This window comes from Phyllobates terribilis, unplaced genomic scaffold (assembly GCF_046119375.1).
Source record: "Phyllobates terribilis strain yellow unplaced genomic scaffold, ASM4611937v1 Scaffold_7__3_contigs__length_470593459, whole genome shotgun sequence".
Lineage (NCBI taxonomy): Eukaryota > Metazoa > Chordata > Amphibia > Anura > Dendrobatidae > Phyllobates > Phyllobates terribilis.
This window is the reverse complement of record NW_027362767.1, coordinates 150970299-150995975: the sequence shown is the minus strand read 5'-3', so window position 1 is coordinate 150995975 and position 25677 is coordinate 150970299. Positions and strand designations below refer to the sequence as shown.

At 45.5% G+C, this 25677-nt stretch overlaps 1 protein-coding gene across 1 annotated transcript in view; it reads right to left on the bottom strand.

Annotated features, from left to right (window-relative positions):
• The window catches only part of NHLH1 (nescient helix-loop-helix 1), a 245280-nt gene that overhangs the window by 28008 nt on the left and 191595 nt on the right, over window positions 1-25677 (bottom strand). The gene's annotated exons all lie outside the window — the stretch shown is intronic.

Genomic DNA, 25677 nt, shown 5'->3' with positions numbered 1-25677 from the left:
GGTTCATTTTCTCACAAAGTCCATTAGTTTGCGGATGATAGGGTGTTGTCCTTATCTTCCGGCAGCCATACAGAGTGCAGAATTCTTGGAAGACCTCCGCTTCAAAGGCAGGTCCCTGGTCTGTCAACACTTGGTCCGGGTACCCGTGTGGACGGCAGAAATGCTGCTGGAAGGCTCTAGCTGCTGTTCGAGCTGTTAAGTCCTTGACGGGGACGACAACCAAGAACCGGGAGTAGTGATCCACGATGGTTAGTGCGTAGACGTAGCCACTTCTGCTTGTGGTCAGTTTTACATGATCCAAGGCTACCAGTTCCAACGACTGCAGGGGAGTCTTCTGGCTGGCACGGTCCTTCCTTCTTAGGTTGCACGGGCCACAGTCTCTGCACCACCTCTCGATGGTTCCCCTCATGCCTACCCAGTGGAACCGCTCGCGCAGCAGGAACTCCAGCTTCTTCCATCCGAAGTGTCCAGCCCCGTCGTGGTATGCCTCCATCACCATAGCTGCGTCTCTTCGTGGCACCACTACTTGCCAGATTAGTTCATGCGTCCGGGAGTTAACCATTCTGCGGCACAACTTCCCCTTGTAAAGGAACAGTCGACTCTTCTCAGCCCATAGTTGCTTGGCTTCCTCCGGAGCGTCTGGGTCAAGGCGAGCCTCTGGCCGAGTCAGCATCTCCTTCACCAGTCGGACGGTCACTGTCTTGCGTTTCCTCCCAGTTGTAGTGAGGCAAGGGGTTAAACGTAGCGGCTTGCTTACTCTTTACCCGATGGGAATACTGGATAGTCCCATGACGGTGGAACGCGGGGAGTTCAACTTCTTCCAGTCCCTCTGGATCTTCTCCTACGTCCGGTAGGTTTGGCATCCTGGACAGGGCGTCCGCGTTGGTATTGGAGCGTCCTGCCCGGTATTTGATTGTGAACTCGTAGTTGGACAGACGGGCCATCCATCTCTGCTCTAGGGCACCGAGTCTTGCCGTGTCCAGGTGTGTCAACGGGTTGTTATCCGTGTACACGATGAACCGGGAAGAAGCAAGGTAGTGCTTAAAGCGTTCGGTGACTGCCCACACCACTGCCAGGAACTCTAGCTTAAATGAGCTGTAATTCTCAGGGTTTCTCTCGGTGGGTCGCAGTTTTCGGCTGGCGTAAGCGATTACTCGTTCTTTCCCCTGCTGGATCTGGGACAGCACGGCTCCTCGCCCGATGTTACTTGCGTCGGTGTAGAGGATAAAGGGCTGGCTGTAATCAGGGTACGCCAGGATTTCATCCCCCGTGAGGGCCATCTTCAGCTGGCGGAAGGACTCTTCTTCTAACTTCTCCCATCTGAAGGGTGGCTTCTGGTTCTTGGCCTTCCGGGACTGGCCTATCAGGAGGTCCTGCATAGGAGCTGCCTTTTTGGTGAAACCGGGGATGAATCTGCGGTAATAGCCTACCAACCCGAGGAACTGCCGCACTTCTTTTACACTGGAGGGACTTGGCCATTCCTTAATTGCGGTGATCTTATCAGGGTCGGGAGCCACTCCGTCAGCACTCACCACGTGTCCCAGGTACTGCACCTTTGGTTTCAGGAGGTGACACTTGGAGGGTTTCACCTTTAGGCCGTAGCTTGCCAGAGCTTCGAACACTTCCGCCAGGTGTTTCAGGTGGTCCTCATACGTCTTGGAATATACGATGACATCGTCCAGGTACAACAAGACCGTCTCGAAGTTTCTGTGGCCCAGACAGCACTCCATTAATCGTTGGAAGGTTCCTGGTGCGTTGCAGAGTCCGAACGGCATGCAGGTAAACTCGCTAAGTCCCATCGGGGTGGTGAATGCGGTCTTCTCCCGGTCCGCCTCTGCTACAGGAACCTGCCAGTACCCACTAGTGAGATCCAAGGTAGAGAAGAAGTTAGCAGATCTTAAAGCAGCCAAAGACTCCTCTATCCTTGGTAAGGGGTACGCATCCTTGTGTGTGATACGGTTGATTTTCCGGTAATCTACACACATCCTCATGGTGTTGTCTTTCTTTTTGACTAAGACTAGTGGAGCTGCCCAGGGGCTACAGCTATCCCTGATCACCCCAGCCTCCTTCATGTCTCTAAGCATCCCCTTGGCGTGTTGGTAGTGTGCAGGGGGTACGGGTCGATACCTCTCTTTTATGGGAGGATGGTCTCACGTGGGGATGTGGTGTTCTACCCCCTTGACTCGCCCGAAGTCTAACGGGTGTTTACTAAACACTCTCTCGTACTCTTGAACCACCCGATAGACTCCCTGTTTCTGGTGTGAGGGAGTGGAGTCAGTACCCAAATGTAGTTGCTGACACCAGTCCTCCATCGTTTTCTTAGAGCCGTTACCTTCCTCCGGGGAAGATGGAGGCAAGGGTTCTACGGACTGTATGGAATCTTGATTGATGGTATACAATTTGGCTAGCGTGGCATACCGGGGCAGGTACACTTCCCTCTTCCCGATATTTATTATGCGAACGGGCACCCTCCCATGGCGTACATTGACCACCCCCCGTGCTGTCAAAATGGTGGGCCTACTGTCTGAGTAAACTGGTTCTACCATTGCCTGGTAATCTCTACCTCTCAGACCAATAGCTGCCCGGCACCAAATCATCATTTCACTTTTTGGGGGCATGGCAATAGGGAAAGGGTCACACATTCGCACGCTACCAATCTCACCACCGGAGAGTTCTAGCTGTTGCCGTCGCATCAGTGCCCGGATCTCTTTCTGGAGCACTCGCTGCTGGCCGGAGCTGGCGTTCTTGGCAACCTGCTGTAAAAGGAAAATCACCTCTGCAAGACAATTTTCAATTACATTAGTTCCTAGAGTTATCTTTGGGTGACTCTCGTGTTTGTCAATGTCTACAATGATCAGTCCCTGTGCTGCCAATTCGACTCTACCGATTTTAATGGTCACCTCTTTAAATCCAATCTGTGGCACGGGCTGACCATTGCTGGCGATGATACTCAAGTCGTCGTCAGGGTAGCGGGTGATATCCGAGTCATTCCAGTACTGCTTGAAGAGCACGTACAGGATGGTGGTGACCTGTGACCCGGTGTCCAGCAGGGCACTCATAGGAATGCCATCCAGTACCACGGGTAAGACTGGACGTCCTCCCACATATTTGTCGCGCCAGTTCGATGGGCCTGATGATCTTTTTCCTAGGGGTTGGCCCTCTACCCTAGGTTGTGCCAGTTTAAAGGACAGTACCTTGCCATATGTCCGGGTTGATTGCAGCGGCGGCAGATGGGTCGTCCGTCCTCGTTGTATCGGTCACTGGGTCTTCCTCTGGCCGGTGGGGTCCTCCTTGGTCGACGCCACGGGATGTCCTCCGGTCCGGATGCCAGCTGGATCTTCCCTGGAGTGGAAACCTGTAAAGACTGCACAGTTCGGGTTAGCGCAGCAACGCTTTTAGCTAGCTCTTGGACCTGATGGTGCAGGTCTGGAGCCGGGTCATTGTTCAAAGCCTGCGCATCAGCTCCCACAGGCCCTGCCGACAAGGGCGCCGCCTCCTGGTGGTAAGTGGTAGTGGGGCGTCTGTGGGTCACAACGCCACCTGGTGCCGGTTCTCGAAGCACCCGGATGGCTCTGTTCTTGAACTGTGCAAATCCCAGATGAGGGTCCTGTAAGGCCATTGCCCGCAACTGGGTTCGGTGGGCATTGCAATATAAACCCTCTATAAATTGTTCAGTCAACAGCCTGTCCTCGTCTCCCACGCCGTCAGGGTCGGTCTGCTTAATGGCTCTCAGGGCCTCTTGTAGGTTTAGGGCATAGTCCCTTATACTCTCATGTGCCCGCTGTTTGCACCCGTAGAATCTAAGCTTAATCTCGGCTGAGGTGCGGGTATCAAAGGTGTCCCTCAGCCGGGTTAGTATCCCTGCGACAGTCCTCCCCCCAGGTGGCCAGGACTTTACCTCCCTTTGGGCTGCCCCGGTTAATTGGGCCACCAGGATGCTCACTTTTTGCTCCTCTGTGAGGGGGTACACCTGGAAGAGGCTATCCAGCTTTTCTCTAAAGTCATGCAGGGTATGTGACTCCCCCGAGTACTGGGGTAGCCAGGCTGCCCCCGGGATATAGGGCATGGTGAAAGGCATGACCGCCACAGCGGTGGCGCTGGCGGGGGTTGAAGCGGTGAAGCTCTCCTCCGTATCCGACATCCTTCTCCCCCCTAGTGGACCGTGGCCTACCTTGCGATGATCCTCTTCCGTAGGCCGCGGCTCCGCAGTGGATCGTCAGGGTTGAGGACCTTCTGTCGCGCTCCTGTGACGTCGGCGTCTGCTGGGCTCCTTCCAGGACCTTACGCAACGTCCGGACGTGAGGCGGGGCTTCAGTTCTCGCGCGCTTTCGGAGTCCACGCCCCTCTTCTTCCCGCGCGGCGTCCTCAAGATGGCGTCCAATGGCGGGAAAACTCCACGTATGGCGGGAAGAAGGTTGAAGATGGCGCCGGATGGCGGGAAAACTCCACCGATGGCGGGAAGGAAGCGGGAGATGGCGCCGGATGGCGGGAATCTTCACCACAGGTAAGTTTGAACAGTCTTTTTCAGGCACGCAGTACCCGGTGGTTGCGGGCACGAGATCCTGCCGACTACGCCAAAAGCTGACGCGCCCCTGGGCCTGTGTCGCGCTGCGTTGCGCACGCGGGAGCTTACCCGGAGCCGGATCTCTTGAGGGTTGTAGTCTCGTGGCGGTGATCCGGTCCGTGCCCAGGGAGTCAGACTAAGTGGCGCTGTATCAGCGGTAGATGTTGGACGACTACGCCACCCATTGAGTACAGCTAAGGAGCTGCTGCTGCAGGGCAGACCGCTGAGGCCGGTGGTAGGATTGTGCAGCGTGATAGCATAACCCCCAACGGGAGGGGTATGGCCTCAGGGCAGCCGACGTGGACGATGGGGGTAGCAGGAACCACTCGGAGACGGTACGGTGTAGTTCAGGGTCTTTACTGGTGACAAAGATAGACCCTCCCGGAGTACTGGCTAGCGATTGGGGCCTGGTCAGTCCTTGAGCAGATGGGATCTCCCCTGGCCAGGCGGAGTTGTAGGCCTCCCAAACTGACTGTACTCTTCTGGCTACCTTGCTAGAGGCGGGTATAAGTAGCCCACGTCCCTGAGTGTACCGTGTGGTGCTCACCCGTATGGCCGGTGACTCGGGGCCTTCTAGTAGCTTCCGCTCCACGACGGCGGTGCTGGTCCCACGCGTGTGACCGTGCCTTCGGGCTTCTGGGCCAGAGGACCTGCAATCCCCTGCCGGTCGGTTTCTGCTGCTGGATAGGAGTTAGTCCCCACAGCCTCGGACTCCGGGTCCGGTGAGAAATCTTCTCAGTCAGGGCGAGCTCTGCAGCTGCCAGCCCCTGACTCCTTGTTGCACTGCTCCTACAGAGCTCCTGTAGTTTCTTCCTATGCTGCTTCTCTTCTCTACCTCTTCTCTACTCACTAACCCTGCCTCAGCCCTAGGTTTATATAGGGGAAGTTCTTCCCCTCCCAGGACTGGGCAGGAGGTGTGGCATGCATAGGATCCCTGACCAAGAGACCTTCCACCTGCTCTCAGACGTAATATCTCTATCACTGTGGCAACCAGACCCCTGGGGTGTCACATTTACCCTTTTGCAAATTTATTTTTTTTCTACAAAATTTTGGGAAATTTTGCATGTGGTCTTCAGTGTTAAATGATGGGTTTTTAATATTCTTTTTTTTGTTTTGTTTTATCGACCTCTAGTAAAAATTAATTATGGAGATTGAAAGTTATCACATTAAAAAAAGTTTCATAAAAAGCTTCAGCTATAACAATATAATTGGCAACAATAGCAATTTTGTAAAATGTTTTTCTAAAGGGGGCCTTTTCACTGATCTTTTAATGTTAACATAAGTCCCTCCACTGATTCTGGAACTGTTGTTCTTTTTCTTCTGTGCCCCTCCGTTCCAAAGTTATGTCTCCGGGTAAAAATGATGCAAATTTTCCCTTCGACCAACTGGGCGTGTACCATAAAATTTGTCTGTGGTATACGCCCAGTTGGTGGAAGGGGAAATTTGGGCCTTTATTTCCGGGGTAGGTGGGGGGGGCATAAATTTGGAATGAATGGGCACATAAAAAAAAGAAAAGTTGTCGCAGAATAATTGGAGGATATGCTTAGTTTAGCTTGTGAGCCCTCGCGGGCAGGGTCCTCTCTCCTCCTGTACCAGTCGGTGACTTGTTTTTGTTCAAACTATTGTACTTGTTGTCTGCTATGTATACCCCCTTTTTCACATATAAAGCACCATGGAATTAATGGCGCTATAATAATAAATAATAATAATAAATAATAATAAAATATATAGTGAAAGGTCTGTGTTTAAGTCACAAGCCTTAAATATTGGATTTGTAACAGATTCCCTTTAAATGGAAATTTTAACTAATTTTGTATTAAGATCGAGACGTGACAGAAGATAAAACCACTCAGAAATAAACATTATTCTGGAAATAATGGCCAATGTGAACATGCCTTTATGTGCTGCATGTATACCAACTTAAACCCAAGATCAATTTTTGTGTTTTTTCCTGGAAATAACACGTGAGATTATAATTTGACTAAGGGGACAACCATGTCACAAGACATCATTCAGGGAACAACATGTAAGAAGTTAACATCACTCAGAAGGTAATATGTGTATTGCGTCTCCTGGGAGTCGCTTCCTAGGCCATGAAGAGTCATGTTGTTGTTAGGGCAATGCCATCTCCAGAGCACATCTGACACTTAATGAACCCTGTAACATCAAGACAGAGGTGCCCAGGGGATGCAAGGCCGAGATGCTGGCCACAAAAGTAAAGTCCGGCTTCAACAAAGGACTAGACAAGAAGTCGAAACTGTGTACCTTGAATTTTTTTGCTCATCTCGAAACAATAGGTCGCATTACTCTAGAGAAATTATATGTCAGAATCTATGTAAAAAGATAGACATGTAACAATTTACTCGAAAAATGACTTATCAGAAGATAACATCAGTCTGGAGATATCATGCCAGAAGACAAGAAAATGTCAGGAGAAAATATCAATAAGGATAAAACAAGTCAGAAGATAACATGACTCTGGAAGTAACATGTTAGAAAATGGAGACATGTCAGAAGACAACATGAGTAAGGGGACAACATGTCTGAAAATATCATTCAGGATGTAAGGTCAGAAGATAACATCACTCAGAAGATAATATCTAAGATAACAAGTCATAAGACAAAGACGAGTCCAAAAGCAACATATCTCAGGAGAAAACATGTTAGAAGATAGATATATTTTACAAGACATCACCCAGAAGATAAGATGTCAGAAGATAACATCACTTACGCAGTATTATGTCAGAAGAAAATATCACTCGGGAGATAACAGTAGGTTATATTATTCAGGAGAAAACATGTGAAATGATAGAGATATGTCAGAGTCCATATCAAAATATGGATATATCAGAAGACAACATCACTCAGGATGTAGCTATCATGCGTCTGGGTTCGAACCCTGCCAACTGTACTTTGTCGTTGGCTTCTCTGTCCGCCAAGCCACAGTAGTTACACCTTTTCTCTGGGTGTTTATTGTCTGTTATTCTTGCTTTAGTCTTTTTAGGTTAACATGTGTTTTAATTTATTCATTTGTCTGCCCTATCACCTTTCGGGTGCGACTTTATATACTTTCCCCCTGCTGGTATTTCCTGCTGGTGATATTCTCATTTGGATTTCCAGCCATAATGCCATTGTTCATGCCAGTCAGTGAAAGACCAGCTAGGGTTTATCTCTCTGCTGATTATGCTTTTCACCCTGCACCTATCTTGTTTCTTGTTTAAGAAGTAGGCGGCATATTCTCTTGTAGCACGTACCTTATCTTTTCATTTTATATTCCATGGTTTGTTTTAACTCACTCTGGGATCTCTTTCTATCTCAGCACTCCTTCCGTTCTGTAGGTAAATTGCACTCTGCGCTGCCCTCCGGTTCCTTAAGGAGGAACGTTTAAAGGGTTTAAATATATAAGTCTTTAAACTGATAAGTCTGCAGATTTATCAAACCGTCCAACTCACTTACTGTGCGCTGTATGTTGCAGGAATTCGCTGGCTTCTGAGCCGGGACCGGAGGGTATGTATGAGTTATACATACTCCCGGTAGAGCCCCTCCAATTGGCGCAGCCTCGCTCCATACCCTTGTATGGAGTGAGGCTGCGCCATCTAGTCAGCCATGCCCACTGGATGGGCTTTAGCCGGGAGTATATATAAGTCATACATACCCTCCAGTCCCGGCCCAGAAACAGGCGAATCCCCGCAGAGCACACTGCATGTGCTTGGTGGATTCATAAGTCTGCAGCCACACAGAGTGACTGCAGACTTATCGATTTGGACCGGACAACCCCTTTAAGCACTCGACAGCCTTTTCGGCAGCATAGGTCGGAGCTGCCATAGTTTAGTCTGTTGTTAAGGCTATTCTGGCCCACATAAGAACCACTAGGGACTGCGGGGTCAGAATCTCCAGTCTGTACCGGAACCAGCTGAGTCAGTGGCAGTTTCTTAGGGTTTTACCTATTTTCCCATGTGAGTTGTTACACAATCATAACAGTAACATGTAAGATATCATCAATCTGGAGATAACATGTCAAAAGACAGAAATGTCAGAAGAAAATGTCACTGAGGAGATAACCTGTCAGAAGATTCCAGCACTTTGGTAATAAAATGTCAGGACATAGAGACAGTATGTCAGAAGACGATATGACTAAGGGAACAACATGTCAGAAGACATCATTTAAGAAATAACAATTCTGAAGACAGGCATATAAAACATAAAATTTTTCAGGAATGGAAATAACATGTCAGAAGATAGATATCACTGAGAAGATAACATCAATCAGGACTTAACATATTAGGAGATAGACATATTTCAGAAGACCTCACTCGGAAGATTGTCAGAAGAGTGAGAAGACAAAAACATGTCAAAAAGCAACATCACTCAGGGGATATCAAGTCAGAAGATAGACATATTTCAGAAGACATCACTCCAAAGATAAGATTTCTGACAATAACATCACTCAGGAGATTAGTAGGCTACATTACTCAGGAGAAAACATGTCAGGTGATAGAGATATGCCAAAATATAGAGACATGTCAGAAGACAACATCACTCAGGATATAACATGTCAGAAGACAACATCACTCAGGATATAACATGTCAGAAGACAGCATCACTCAGCATATAGCATGTCAGAAGACAACATCACTTATGATATAGCATGTCAGAAGACAACTCACTCAGGATAGAGCATGTCAGAAGACAACATCCCTCAGAATATATATAGCATGTCAGAAGACAACATCACGCAGGATATAGCATGTCAGAAGACAACATCCCTGAGGATATAGCATGTCAAAAGACATAACTCAGGATATAGCATGTCAGAAGACAACATCCCTCAGAATATATATAGCATGTCAGAAGACAACATCACTTAGGATATAGCATATCATAAGACAACATCACTCAGGATATAGCACGTCAGAAGACAACATTACTCAGCATATAGCATGTCAGAAGACAACATTACTCAGGATATAGCATGTCAGAAGACAAATTCCCTCAGCATATATATATAGCATGTCAGAAGACAACATCACTTAGGATATAGCATGTCAGAAGACAACATCACGCAGGATATAGCATGTCAGAAGACAACATCCCTGAGGATATAGCATGTCAAAAGACATCACTCAGGATATAGCATGTCAAAAGACAACATCCCTCAGAATATATATAGCATGTCAGAAGACAACATCACTTAGGATATAGCATATCAGAAGACAACATCACTCAGGATATAGCACGTCAGAAGACAACATTACTCAGGATATAGCATGTCAGAAGACAAATTCCCTCAGCATATATATATAGCATGTCAGAAGACAACATCACTTAGGATATAGCATGTCAGAAGACAACATCACGCAGGATATAGCATGTCAGAAGACAACATCCCTGAGGATATAGCATGTCAAAAGACATCACTCAGGATATAGCATGTCAAAAGACATCACTCAGGATATAGCATGTCAGAAGACAAACATCCCTCAGGAAAAAGCATGTCAGAAGACAGCATCACTCAGGATATAGCATGTCAGAAGACCACATCACTAAGGATATAGTATGGCAGAAGACAACATCATTCAGTATATTGCATGTCAGAAGACAAACATCACTCAGGACATAGAATGTCAGAAGACAAACATCACTCAGGACATAGAATATCATAAGACAACATCACTCATGATGTAGCATGTAAGATATCATCAATCTAGAGATAACATGTCATAAGATAACATCACTCTGAAAATGAAATATCAGAAGATAGAGACATGTCAGACGACAGTATGACTAAGGGGACATGTCAGAAGACATTATTCTGGATATAACATGTCCAAAGGGATAAGACGTGTAAAATGCAACATCAATTAGCAAAGGAGATACAATGTCAGAAGAAAACAAAAAATAACGTCACTCAAAGACAACATTAGAAGATAACATCACTCCTATGTAAGCTAACATCACTCAGGACATAACATCAGACATATTTTAGAAGATGTCACTAAGAAGATAACATGTCAGAAGACAACATCACTCAGGATATAACATATAAGATATCAGCAATCTGGAGATAACATGTCAGAAGACAGAGACATTTCAGAAGAAAATATCACTCAGGAGAAAACCAGTCAGAAGAAATACATATTTCAGAGGCCATCACTTAGAAGATAAAAAATCTGAAGATAAAATCAATCAGGAGATAACTGTAGGTAACATTATTCAGGAGGAAACATGTCAGATGATAGAGATATGTCAAAATCTATTTAAAAAAAGACTGAGACATGTCAGAAGAAATCATTATTCAGAAGAAAACTTGTAAGATAACATCAGTCTGGGGATGACTTGTCAGAAGACAGAAATGTCAAAAGAAAATATCACTCAGGACATAAAATGTCAGAAGATATCACTCAAGATAACATGTCAGAGCAAAAATGTCAGCAGATGAAAACATAGAGACATGTCAGAAGACAACATGACTCAAAAAATGACATGCCGCGAGATATCATCAATCAGAAAATAGCGTTTTAAAAGAGAGACATATTTCAGAACATAACATGTCAGAATATAACATTTCAAAAGATAACACGTCAGAAAATAACATGTCAAAAAATAAAATAGTTCAGATGATAACATGACAGAAAAAACATGTCAGAAGATAACATGTCAGAGGACAACGTGTCAGCAGAGAACATGCCAGAGGATAACATGCCAGAGGATAACATGCCAGAGGATAACATGCCAGAGGATAACAACATGTAAAAAATAACATAATACAAAGGATAACATGGCAGAAGATAGCTCATTTAGAAGAGAACATGTCTGAGGACAACATGTCAGAAGAAAACATGCCAGAAGATAACTGTCAAAAAACCTAATTCAGAAGATAACATGACAGAAGAAAACATGTCAGGATAACATGTCAGAGGAGAACAGGTGTAAAGATAACATGTCAAAAATAAAATAATTCAGAAGTTAACATATCAGAGGAGAGTATTTCAGAGGAGAACATGTCAGAGGAGAAAATGTCAGAGGAAAACAACATGTAAAAAATAACATAATACAAAGGATAACTTGGCAGAAGATAACATCATTTAGAAGAGAACGTGTCTGAAGAAAACATGTCAGAAGATAACATGTCAGAAGATAACATGTCAGGATAACATGTCAGAGGATAACAGGTGTAAAGATAACATGTCAAAAATAACATAATTCAGAGGAGAGCATGTCAGAGGAGAGCATGTCAGAGGAGAGCATGTCAGAGGGAAACATGTCAGAGGAGAACATGTCAGAGGAGAACATGTCAGAGGAGAACATGTCAGAGGAGAACATGTTCAGAGGGAAACATTTCAGAGGATAACATGTCAGAGGAAAACATGTCAGAGGAGACCATGTCAGAGGAGAACATGTCAGAGGGAAACATTTCAGAGGAAAACATGTCAGAGGAAAACATGTCAGAGGAGACCATGTCAGAGGAGAACATGTCAGAGGAGAACATGTCATAAGATAAAGACGTGTAAAAAAATGACAATACAGTGGGGAAAATAAGTATTTGATACTCTGCCGATTTTGCAAATTTTCCCATCTACAAAGAATGGAGAGGTCTGTAATTTTTATCGTAGGTACACCTCAACTGTGAGAGACAGAATTTAAAAATAAAAACCAGAAAACCACATTGTATGATTTATAAATAATTAAATTGCATTTTATTGCATGAAATAAGTATTTGATCACCTACCAACCGGCAAGAATTCTGGCTCTCACAGACCTGTTAGTTTTTTTTAAGAAGCCCTCCTACTCTGCACTCATTATCTGTATTAATTTCACCTGTTTGAACTTGTTACCTGTATAAAAGACACCTGTCCACACACTCAATCAATCACTCTCCACCATGGCCAAGACCAAAGAGCTGTCTAAGGACTGTCTACAGCACAATAGGTAAGCAGCTTGGTGAGAAGGCAACAACTGTTGGCACAGTTATTAGAAAATGGAAGAAACACAAGATGACTGTCAATCTTCCTCGGTCAGGGGCTCCATGCAAGATCTCGCCTCGTGGGGTAAGGATAATTCTGAGAAAAATCAGGAATCAACCCAGAACTACGACTTGAAGAGAGCTGGGACCACAGTCTCAAACATTACCATTAGTAACACACTACGTTGTCATGGATTAACATAACGTAGGGCACGCAATGTCCCCCTGCCCACGCCAGCACATGTCCAGGCCCGTTCATCAATGACCATCTGGATGATACAGAGGAGGCATGGGAGAAGGTCAGACCAGGTCATGTGAGACCAAAATAGAACTTTTTTATATCAACTCCACTCGCCGTGTTTGGTGGAAGAATAAGGATGAGTACAATACCAAGAACACCGTCCCAACCGTGAAGCATGGTGAGGGAAACATCATAATTTGAGGGTGCTTTTCTGCAAAGGGGACAGGATGACTTCACCGTATTGAAGGGAGGATGGATGAGGTCATGTACTGCGAGATTTTGACCAACAACCTCCTTCCCTCAGTAAGAGCATTCAAGATGGACCATGGCTGGGTCTTTCAGCATGACAGTGACCCAAACACACACAGCCGGGCAACTAAGGAGTGGCTCCATTAGAAGCATTTCAAGATCCTGGAGTGGTTTAGCCAATCTCCAGATCTGAACCCAACAGAAAATCTTTGGAGGGAGCTATAACTCAATGTTGCCCAGCGACAGCCCGAAACCTGAAAGATCTGGAGAAGATCTGTATGGAGAAGTGGGCCAAAATCCCTGCAGCAGTGTGTGCAAACCGGGTCAAGAACTACAGGAAACGTCTGACCTCTGTAATTGCAAACAAAGGTTGCAAATTAATTGTGTAAAAATCATACAATGTGATTTTCTGAATTTTTTTTTAGATTCTGTCTTTCACAGGTGAAGTGACCTACAATAAAAATTACAGATCTCTATTCTTTGTAGGTGGAAAAACTTGCAAAATTGGCAGTGTATCAAATACTTATTTTCCCCACTGTACAAAAGAGAAAATGTCTGAAGATAACATGTCAGGAAAACATGTCTGAAAAAAACATGTCAGAAGATAACATCTCAGGATGACAAGTCAGAAGAAAACATGTCAGAGAATAACATGTCAAAGGAAAGCATGTCAGAAGATAGCATTTCAAAAGGTAACATGTCAGAAGATAACAACATGTAAAAAAAATAATATAATACAAAAGATAACATGTCAGGATAACATAATTTAGAAGAGAACATGTCTGAAGATAACATGTCAGAGGATAACATGTAAGAAGATAACATGTCAAAAAATAACAATTCAAAAGATAACATGTCAGAAGAGAACGGCAGATCATAACGTCAGAGGTTATGTCACAAGATAACATGTCAGAAGAGAATATGTCAGAAAAGAACATCACTCAGGATAGATCATATAAAATGACATTACTCTGAAGACGACCTGTCAGAAGACAACAATACTCAGGAGTTAACATTTCAAAAGATATAGAAGTGTCAGAAAACATCACTTACGAGACATCACTTGGAAGACAACATGTCAAAAGACAGAGACATGTAAGAAGATGTGGAAATGCCATTAGACCACACCTTCTGATGTATCACAAAATATTACTCAGGAGATAACATGTCAGAAGACAGAGACTGATCATTAGATATTGTCTCGGGGCTCATGAACGGAGTCCACCATCAACAAAAGGGAAAGTGTCATCCTTCACAATAGGTGATGTCACGAGTCACCCCTCTCCTTCTCCCTTCACATTGACTTCAGATTACAAGCTCAAAGAGCTTCTATACAATTGTAGCGCCCCGAGGGTTCGGCCGCTACAGGGGTATTGCACCTCTGCCAGAGGTGTGGTATTCCACTCCCGGGTAAGGATGGAGTGTGGACCAGGGCTCAGTTAGCTGCATACAGCACACACACCCCATTTCCGAGGGACAGCTCAGCGGTGCTCCCACTAGACAGAAGTGCAGGCAAGACCAACTATGTCCCTGCTGGAGTGGGGAGGGGGGTGGAACACCCAGTGATGTAGGAGCAGATAGGGGTTGGTTCCTGAGCGTAATAAGGAGCCCATTGGTTGCTGGTCACCTGGGCTCATGGTCAGAGGGAGGTATAAAAGGTGGGCACCATCTTAGATCTGGGTTCTGTCCAGAGAGGAGAAGACAGGGAGTAGAGGCTCTGTAGGAGCTCTACTCCAGGAGGGCCTGGTGAGAGGCCGAGGAGGAGGTGAAGGGGAGCTGTGGTGTCACCTCAGCCCAGCTCCACGAGAAGGGAGGAGAAGAAGGAACAGGAAAGAAGGAGGAGAGACAGAGAAACAGAAGGGCTCAGGAACAAGAAGGTGGAAGGGACCCTAAGAACCCACGAGAATACAGGGTGCAGGGTCAGGCAGATTAAGGGTGCCGGATCCCAAGTTGGTGGAGGAGAAACTACCCTCAGCCAAAGACCGGAAAACGTGATCATTTATTGGTGCGACACCTCATCAAACCTGCTAGGAAGGCACCATATAGGACAGCGGAGGACGGGTCCACGTTTACCCGCACAAGTCTGCGGTAGCTGGACAAAAGTGGGTCACTGGTGAGGCAGGCCAGAGGAAGGATTGAAGGGGGTCCTGAGCCATACTCCTGAGCTACCTGGGAGTTGACCGAGCCCCTCACCTGGTGGACGCAGCACGGCTTGGGCAGTCATGGCCAGCTGAAGTGACTTGGATATTAACCGTGAGTAAAGACCCTGGACTGCAGTACGTTGTCTGTGTGCTTTTTCGCTCTTCCGGCACTACCGGTACTGGGACTCTCACCACCATCACTCCCACCATCCACTACACTGCCCTGGGGCCGTACTCTTCCCGTGGGGAGTCATACCATCCCAGCTGCACACATCATCGGCCCCAGCGGTCTGCCCTGCAGCAGCGGTTCCTAATAACCGCAATCCACGGGTGGCGTAGTCGGACATTATCTCAAACATCTAAAAGACTGCCACGGGTCTGACCACCCTGAGCCACGGGATCGGGTCGCCACTACTACCCCCATCGTCTCCCTATTGCCCGGTTCCAAGTACCCCACGGCCCAGGGGGCGAGTCACAATTATATATGGTCTGAGTCAGTCTACTGCTTCTAATGTCCATGTGCCCAAGAAGAAGTACTGTAGGTGCCATAACTGAGACCTAGTGGCCAGCCTAAAATATTTTTCAAATATAGATAGTGATTCTGATGCACATTCCCTTTAAGCAGCCATACCACTGTAAAGGATACTCAAACATGTATGGTGCTCTTTGGAAACGTGTGTCATGTGGACTTGAGGACCTTCTCTGACACCAGGAGATGGTGTTGGTACTCCCCATACTTGGTGTTAATTCATATGGAGCATGGTAGGACTTTTCACTACATCATTAATATTTCTAAGGGTTTAATACCGTACCAACCGAACTTAACAGATAAGTTCCTATTGCTAAATTCTGGACCTCTTAGGACCATTTCTAGAAGAACGTCATACCATAAACAAGAAGTATATGTCTTAATTTCTTTTAAACATCACAAAGAAATTTACAGGATAGGTAAAATTTTCTTCAAACTCAAGAAACAGTCTATCAATAATCACACAGCAGAGGAAAGCTCAAAGCTCCATAAAAAAAAAAAGAAAACACTGATTGAACAAATGGGCCAAATGTTCTCTTAAACTGCATTTTCTGTTAATGATAAGATGAACACATTTCGAGAAAAAATGTATGGAAATTGTGCCCACGTTAAATTAGAGAGTAATTGACGCGCCCCTGGGCCTACTTGGTGTAGCGTTGCGCACGCGGGGACTACCCGGAGCCGGGCCTGTTGGGGGTAGTAGTCTCGTGGCGGTGACCCGGTCCGTGCCCAGGGAGTCAAACTGTGTGGCTGCGTATTAGCAGTAGATGTTGGACGACTACGCCACCCGTTGAATGCAGCTATGGAGCTGCCGCTGCAGGGCAGACCGCTGAGGCCGGTAGTACGATTGTGCAGCGTAGATGGTATAACCCCCAACGGGAGGGGTATGGCCTCAGGGCAGCCGATGTGGATGATGGGGGTAGCAGGAACCACTCAGAGACGATGCGGTGTAGTTCAGGGTCTTTACTGGTGATAAAGATAGACCCTCCCGGAGTACTGGCTAGCGATCGGGGCCTGGTCAGTCTTTGAGCAGATGGGATTTCCCCTGGCCAGGCGGAGTTGTAGGCCTCCCCAACTAATTGTACTCTTCTGGCTACCTTGCTAGAGGCGGGTAAAAGTAGCCCACGTTCCTGAGTGTACCGTGTGGTGCTCACCCGTATGGCCGGTGACTCGGGGCCTTCTAGTGAATTCCGCTCCACGACGGCGGTGCTGGTCCCACGCGTGTGACCGTGCCTTCGGGTTTCTTGGCCAGAGGACCTGAAATCCCCTGCCGGTCGGTTTCTGCTGCTGGGTAAGGATTAGTCCCCACAGCCTCGGACTCCGGGTCCGGTGGTAACTCTTCAATCAGGGCGAGCTCTACAGCTGCCAGCCCCTGATTCCTTTTAGCACGACTTCCCCAGAGCTCCTGATCTCTCTTTCCTATAGCTGCTTCTCCTCTTCTCTCTCTACTCTTTTTTCTCACTAACCCTGCCTCAGCCCCAGCTTTATATAGGGGAAGTTCTTCCCCTCCCAGGACTGGGCAGGAGGTGTGGCATGCATAGGATGTCTGACCAGGAAACCTCCCACCTGCTCTCAGACATAATATTGCTATTACTGTGGCAACCAGACCCCTGGGGTGTCACATAATCAGGACAGGTGTTCGGCCAGGCTTACTGATATGTCACTTTCTAATTTGATTAGCAATCCTTTACTTTGTACATTTTCTACAAATGGCATAAAATGTGACTTCAGTGACTGAAGGTGTTAGAAAGAGAGCAGCGATTTCAAAATACATCAGTAAAATTGGTCGCTATCGTATTGATTCTGTTATGGGATCCTCTGGTCAGAGGGGCCAGAGGACCGCAGCGTCTGATTTCACGTACTCCTGCACTGATCAGAAGCATTTCTCCTTCATATTAAACGGTGCAGGTTTCTGTTAGCAGTGCAGGGGTTAATCTGTTCAGCTTGGAATCTCTGAAGCTTCCCAGCTTGAATGCTCTCAGCTGTTCAGTATTGGCCACTCCCATCTCCTATACAGCATATACTCGCCTCTGGCAATCTGGGTTGCCAGTGTTAAGTCTTGTACTGCTTGGTGAAGAGTGGAGGTGTCAGATGTTTGTATAGGCGTTTGGAGTGTTTATCTTTGACTGTTGCTAGGTGTTTCGGCTGAGTGCAAATCCTCATCCTCTCCTATTTAGTTTTGCTTAGTTTTCTCCCTGGTGTTCCTCTCTGTTGTCTGTGAGTGCATATTTGTATAATTGGTATATTCATTTATCCCGGTACATCCTTCCTTGTTTGTTTGGTTTGTGTATATACATACACTATTCCTCCCCACTTCCTTGGGTGGGGGAGGGAGACAGATATAGGGCTGATTCAGGAGTTCAGCAACGTACGTGGCCCAAGCATCTTCACCATCAGAAGTAATCTGGGGAGCAGCGATAGCTAGGGCGCCATTAGCGTTAGGGACAGGGAAGGAGCCCCTGGCCCAGGGTAATCTGACAACAGAATTGTGACAGATTCGATCATCTACAAATTTTTAATTTACAAATTTGGGTAAATCCCCTTCGAAATATATCAGTAAAATCATATATTTTGTTTACAACTTTGGGTAAGTTTCGAAATACTTGGGGTAGAAATTATCCTTCATAGCACTGACATAAAACATCTGCTAGCTCACACTTGGATTACATCAGACTAGTGTATAGAGTGGTCCATCAAGATTGGTGGGTTTCAAGATTATCCAAGAAGATGTGACACTGATCAGGCAGCTGTATTGGGGTATCGAATAAAGGTTGTGAAGAATCAGATTTACTATGATTGATCCTTAAGTGGAGTTTGTAAGGAACAGATCCACCATGGTTCTGTATATTAAAGGGTTTTTCCCACAAAAGTTCATTTTAATCAATAGATCTTGAAATAAAAATAACTTCAACAATAGAATGTGTTTAAATAAAATGTTCCTGTGCTGAGATAATCTTATAAATGTGCCCCTGCTGTGTACTGTGTAATGGCTGTGTCTGACCGTACAGGAACATGGTCTGATCATACCACATCTCCTGGGCGGGGGAGGAAGCAAAAGAGTATACAGACATTACAGCAGGGGATCACATGAGAGTATACAGACATTACAGCAGGGGATCACATGAGAGTATATAGACATTACAGCTCGGGATCACATGAGAGTATACAGACATTACAGCAGAGGATCACATGAGAGTATACAGACATTACAGCACGGGATCACATGAGAGTATACAGACATTACAGCAGAGGATCACATGAGAGTATAAAGACATTACAGCACGGGATCACATGAGAGTATACAGACATTACAGCAGGGGATCACATGAGAGTATACAGACATTACAGCAGGGGATCACATGAGAGTATACAGACAATACAGCAGGGGATCACATGAGAGTATACAGACCTTACAGCACGGGATCACATGAGAGTATACAGACATTACAGCAGAGGATCACATGAGAGTATACAGACATTACAGCACGGGATCACATGAGAGTATACAGACATTACAGCAGGGGATCACATAGGAGTATACAGACATTACAGCAGGGGATCACATGAGAGTATACAGACATTACAGCAGGGGATCACATGAGAGTATACAGACATTACAGCACGGGGATCACATGAGAGTATACAGACATTACAGCAGAGGATCACATGAGAGTATACTGACATTACAGCAGGGATCACATGAGAGTATACAGACATTACAGCAGGGGATCACATGAGAGTATACAGACATTACAGCAGAGGATCACATGAGAGTATACAGACATTACAGCAGGGGATCACATGAGAGTATACTGACATTACAGCAGGGATCACATGAGAGTATACAGACATTACAGCAGGGGATCACATGAGAGTATACAGACATTACAGCACGGGATCACATGAGAGTATACAGACATTACAGCACAGGATCACATGAGAGTATACAGACATTACAGCACGGGATCACATGAGAGTATACAGACATTACAGCGGGGGATCACATGAGAGTATACAGACATTACAGCACGGGATCACATGAGAGTATACAGACATTACAGCGGGGGATCACATGAGAGTATACAGACATTACAGCAGGGGATCACATGAGAGTATACAGACATTACAGCAGGGGATCACATGAGAGTATACAGACAATACAGGAGGGGATCACATGAGAGTATACAGACATTACAGGAGGGGATCACATGAGAGTATACAGACATTACAGGAGGGGATCACATGAGAGTATACAGACATTACAGCACGGGATCACATGAGAGTATACAGACATTACAGGAGGGGATCACATGAGAGTATACAGACATTACAGCAGGGGATCACATGAGAGTATACAGACATTACAGCAGGGGATCACATGAGAGTATACAGACATTACAGGAGGGGATCACATGAGAGTATACAGACATTACAGCAGGGGATCACAGGAGAGTATACAGACATTACAGGAGGGGATCACATGAGAGTATACAGACATTACAGGAGGGGATCACATGAGAGTATACTGACATTACAGCACGGGATCACATGAGAGTATACAGACATTACAGCAGGGGATCACATGAGAGTATACAGACATTACAGCACGGGATCACAAGAGAGTATACAGACATTACAGCACGGGGATCACATGAGAGTATACAGACATTACAGCAGGGGATCACATGAGAGTATACAGACATTACAGGAGGGGATCACATGAGAGTATACAGACATTACAGGAGGGGATCACATGAGAGTATACAGACATTACAGCACGGGTTACAGGAGGGGATCACATGAGAGTATACAGACATTACAGCAGGGGATCACATGAGAGTATACAGACATTACAGCAGGGGATCACATGAGAGTATACAGACATTACAGCAGAGGATCACATGAGAGCATACAGACATTACAGCAGGGGATCACATGAGAGTATACTGACATTACAGCAGGGGATCACATGAGAGTATACAGACATTACAGCAGAGGATCACATGAGAGTATACAGACATTACAGCAGGGGATCACATGAGAGTATACTGACATTACAGCAGGGATCACATGAGAGTATACAGACATTACAGCAAGGGATCACATGAGAGTATACAGACATTACAGCAGGGGATCACATGAGAGTATACAGACATTACAGGAGGGGATCACATGAGAGTATACAGACATTACAGGAGGGGATCACATGAGAGTATACAGACATTACAGGAGGGGATCACATGAGAGTATACAGACATTACAGGAGGGGATCACATGAGAGTATACAGACATTACAGCACTGGATCACATGAGAGTATACAGACATTACAGGAGGGGATCACATGAGAGTATACAGACATTACAGCAGGGGATCACATGAGAGTATACAGACATTACAGGAGGGGATCACATGAGAGCATACATACATTACAGCAGGGGATCACAGGAGAGTATACAGACATTACAGGAGGGGATCACATGAGAGTATACAGACATTACAGGAGGGGATCACATGAGAGTATACTGACATTACAGCACGGGATCACATGAGAGTATACAGACATTACAGCAGGGGATCACATGAGAGTATACAGACATTACAGCACGTGATCACATGAGAGTATACAGACATTACAGCAGGGGATCACATGAGAGTATACAGACATTACAGCAGGGGATCACATGAGAGTATACAGACATTACAGGAGGGGATCACATGAGAGTATACAGACATTACAGGAGGGGATCACATGAGAGTATACAGACATTACAGCACGGGTTACAGGAGGGGATCACATGAGAGTATACAGACATTACAGCACGGGGATCACATGAGAGTATACAGACATTACAGCAGGGGATCACATGAGAGTATACAGACATTACAGGAGGGGATCACATGAGAGTATACAGACATTACAGGAGGGGATCACATGAGAGTATACAGACATTACAGGAGGGGATCACATGAGAGTATACAGATATTACAGCAGGGAATCACATGAGAGTATACAGAAATTACAGCAGAGGATCACATGAGAGTATACAGACATTACAGCAGGGATCACATGAGAGTATACAGACATTACAGCAGGGGATCACATGAGAGTATACAGACATTACAGCAGGGATCACATGAGAGTATACAGACATTGCAGCAGGGGATCACATGAGAGTATACAGACATTACAGGAGGGGATCACATGAGAGTATACAGACATTACAGGAGGGGATCACATGAGAGTATACAGACATTACAGGAGGGGATCACATGAGAGTATACAGATATTACAGCAGGGAATCACATGAGAGTATACAGAAATTACAGCAGAGGATCACATGAGAGTATACAGACATTACAGCAGGGATCACATGAGAGTATACAGACATTACAGCAGGGGATCACATGAGAGTATACAGACATTACAGCAGGGGATCACATGAGAGTATACAGACATTACAGCACGGGATCACATGAGAGTAAACAGACATTACAGCAGGGGATCACATGAGAGTATACAGACATTACAGCCGGGATCACATGAGAGTATACAGACATTACAGGAGGGGATCACATGAGAGTATACAGACATTACAGCACGGGGATCACATGAGAGTATACAGACATTACAGCAGGGGATCACATGAGAGTATACTGACATTACAGCACGGGATCACATGAGAGTATACAGACATTACAGCACGGGGATCACATGAGAGTATACAGACATTACAGCAGGGGATCACATGAGAGTATACAGACATTACAGCAGGGGATCACATGAGAGTATACAGACATTACAGCAGGGGATCACATGAGAGTATACAGACATTACAGCAGGGGATCACATGAGAGTATACAGACATTACAGCAGGGGATCACATGAGAGTATACAGACATTACAGCACGGGGATCACATGAGAGTGTACAGACATTACAGCAGGGGATCACATGAGAGTATACAGACATTACAGCAGGGGATCACATGAGAGTATACAGACATTACAGGAGGGGATCACATGAGAGTATACAGACATTACAGCAGAGAATCACATGAGAGTATACAGACATTACAGCATGGGATCACATGAGAGTATACAGACATTACAGTACGGGATCACATGAGAGTATACAGATATTACAGCAGGGCTCACATGAGAGTATACAGACATTACAGCAGGGGATCACATGAGAGTATACAGACATTACAGGAGGGGATCATATGAGAGTATACAGACATTACAGGAGGGGATCACATGGGAGTATACAGACATTACAGAAGGGGATCACATGAGAGTATACAGACATTACAGCACGGGATCACATGAGAGTATACAGACATTACAGCACGGGATCACATGAGAGTATACAGACATTACAGCAGGGGTTCACGTGAGAGTATACAGACATTACAGCAGGGATCACATGAGAGTATACAGACATTACAGCAGGGGATCACATGAGAGTATACAGACATTACAGCAGGGGATCACATGAGAGTATACAGACATTACAGCAGGGGATCACATGAGAGTATACAGACATTACAGCAGGGGATCACATGAGAGTATACAGACATTACAGCACGGGATCACATGAAAGTATACAGACATTACAGCAGGGGATCACATGAAAGTATACAGACATTACAGGAGGGGATCACGTGAGAGTATACAGACATTACAGGAGGGGATCACATGAGAGTATACAGACATTACAGGAGGGGATCACATGAGAGTATACAGACATTACAGCAGGGGATCACATGAGAGTATACAGAAATTACAGCAGAGGATCACATGAGAGTATACAGACATTACAGCAGGGATCACATGAGAGTATACAGACATTACAGCCGGGATCACATGAGAGTATACAGACATTACAGGAGGGGATCACATGAGAGTATACAGACATTACAGCACGGGGATCACATGAGAGTATACAGACATTACAGCAGGGGATCACATGAGAGTATACTGACATTACAGCACGGGATCACATGAGAGTATACAGACATTACAGCAGGGGATCACATGAGAGTATACAGACATTACAGCAGGGATCACATGAGAGTATACAGACATTACAGCAGGGGATCACATGAGAGTATACAGACATTACAGCCGGGATCACATGAGAGTATACAGACATTACAGCAGGGATCACATGAGAGTATACAGACATTACAGCAGGGATCACATGAGAGTATACAGACATTACAGCAGGGGATCACATGAGAGTATACAGACATTACAGCCGGGATCACATGAGAGTATACAGACATTACAGGAGGGGATCACATGAGAGTATACAGACATTACAGCAGGGGATCACATGAGAGTATACAGACATTACAGCAGGGGATCAAATGAGAGTATACAGACATTACAGCAGGGGATCAAATGAGAGTATACAGACATTACAGCACGGGGATCACATGAGAGTATACAGACATTACAGCAGGGGATCACATGAGAGTATACAGACATTACAGCAGGGGATCACATGAGAGTATACAGACATTACAGGAGGGGATCACATGAGAGTATACAGACATTACAGCAGAGAATCACATGAGAGTATACAGACATTACAGCACGGGATCACATGAGAGTATACAGACATTACAGTACAGGATCACATGAGAGTATACAGACATTACAGCAGGGCTCACATGAGAGTATACAGACATTACAGCACGGGATCACATGAGAGTATACAGACATTACAGCAGGGGATCACATGAGAGTATACAGACATTACAGGAGGGGATCATATGAGAGTATACAGACATTACAGGAGGGGATCACATGGGAGTATACAGACATTACAGAAGGGGATCACATGAGAGTATACAGACATTACAGCACGGGATCACATGAAAGTATACAGACATTACAGCAGGGGATCACGTGAGAGTATACAGACATTACAGGAGGGGATCACATGAGAGTATACAGACATTACAGCAGAGGATCACATGAGAGTATACTGACATTACAGCAGGGATCACATGAGAGTATGCAGACATTACAGCAGGGGATCACATGAGAGTATACAGACATTACAGCAGGGGATCACATGAGAGTATACAGACATTACAGCAGAGGATCACATGAGAGTATACTGACATTACAGCAGGGATCACATGAGAGTATACAGACATTACAGCAGGGGATCACATGAGAGTATACAGACATTACAGCAGGGGATCACATGAGAGTATACAGACATTACAGCAGGGGATCACGTGAGAGTATACAGACATTACAGGAGGGGATCACATGAGAGTATACAGACATTACAGGAGGGGATCACATGAGAGTATACAGACATTACAGGAGGGGATCACATGAGAGTATACAGACATTACAGGAGGGGATCACATGAGAGTATACAGACATTACAGGAGGGGATCACATGAGAGTATACAGACATTACAGCAGGGGATCACAGGATAGTATACAGACATTACAGGAGGGGATCACATGAGAGTATACAGACATTACAGGAGGGGATCACATGAGAGTATACAGATATTACAGCCGAGATCACATGAGAGTATACAGACATTACAGCTGGGGATCACATGAGAGTATACAGACATTATAGCTGGGGATCACATGAGAGTATACAGACATTACAGCACGGGATCACATGAGAGTATACAGACATTACAGCAGGGGATCACATGAGAGTATACAGACATTACAGCACGGGATCACATGAGAGTATACAGACATTACAGCACGGGGATCACATGAGAGTATACAGACATTACAGCACGGGGATCACATGAGAGTATACAGACATTACAGCACGGGGATCACATGAGAGTATACAGACATTACAGCACGGGGATCACATGAGAGTATACAGACATTACAGCAGGGGATCACATGAGAGTATACAGACATTACAGGAGGGGATCATATGAGAGTATACAGACATTACAGCAGGGGATGACATGAGAGTATACAGACATT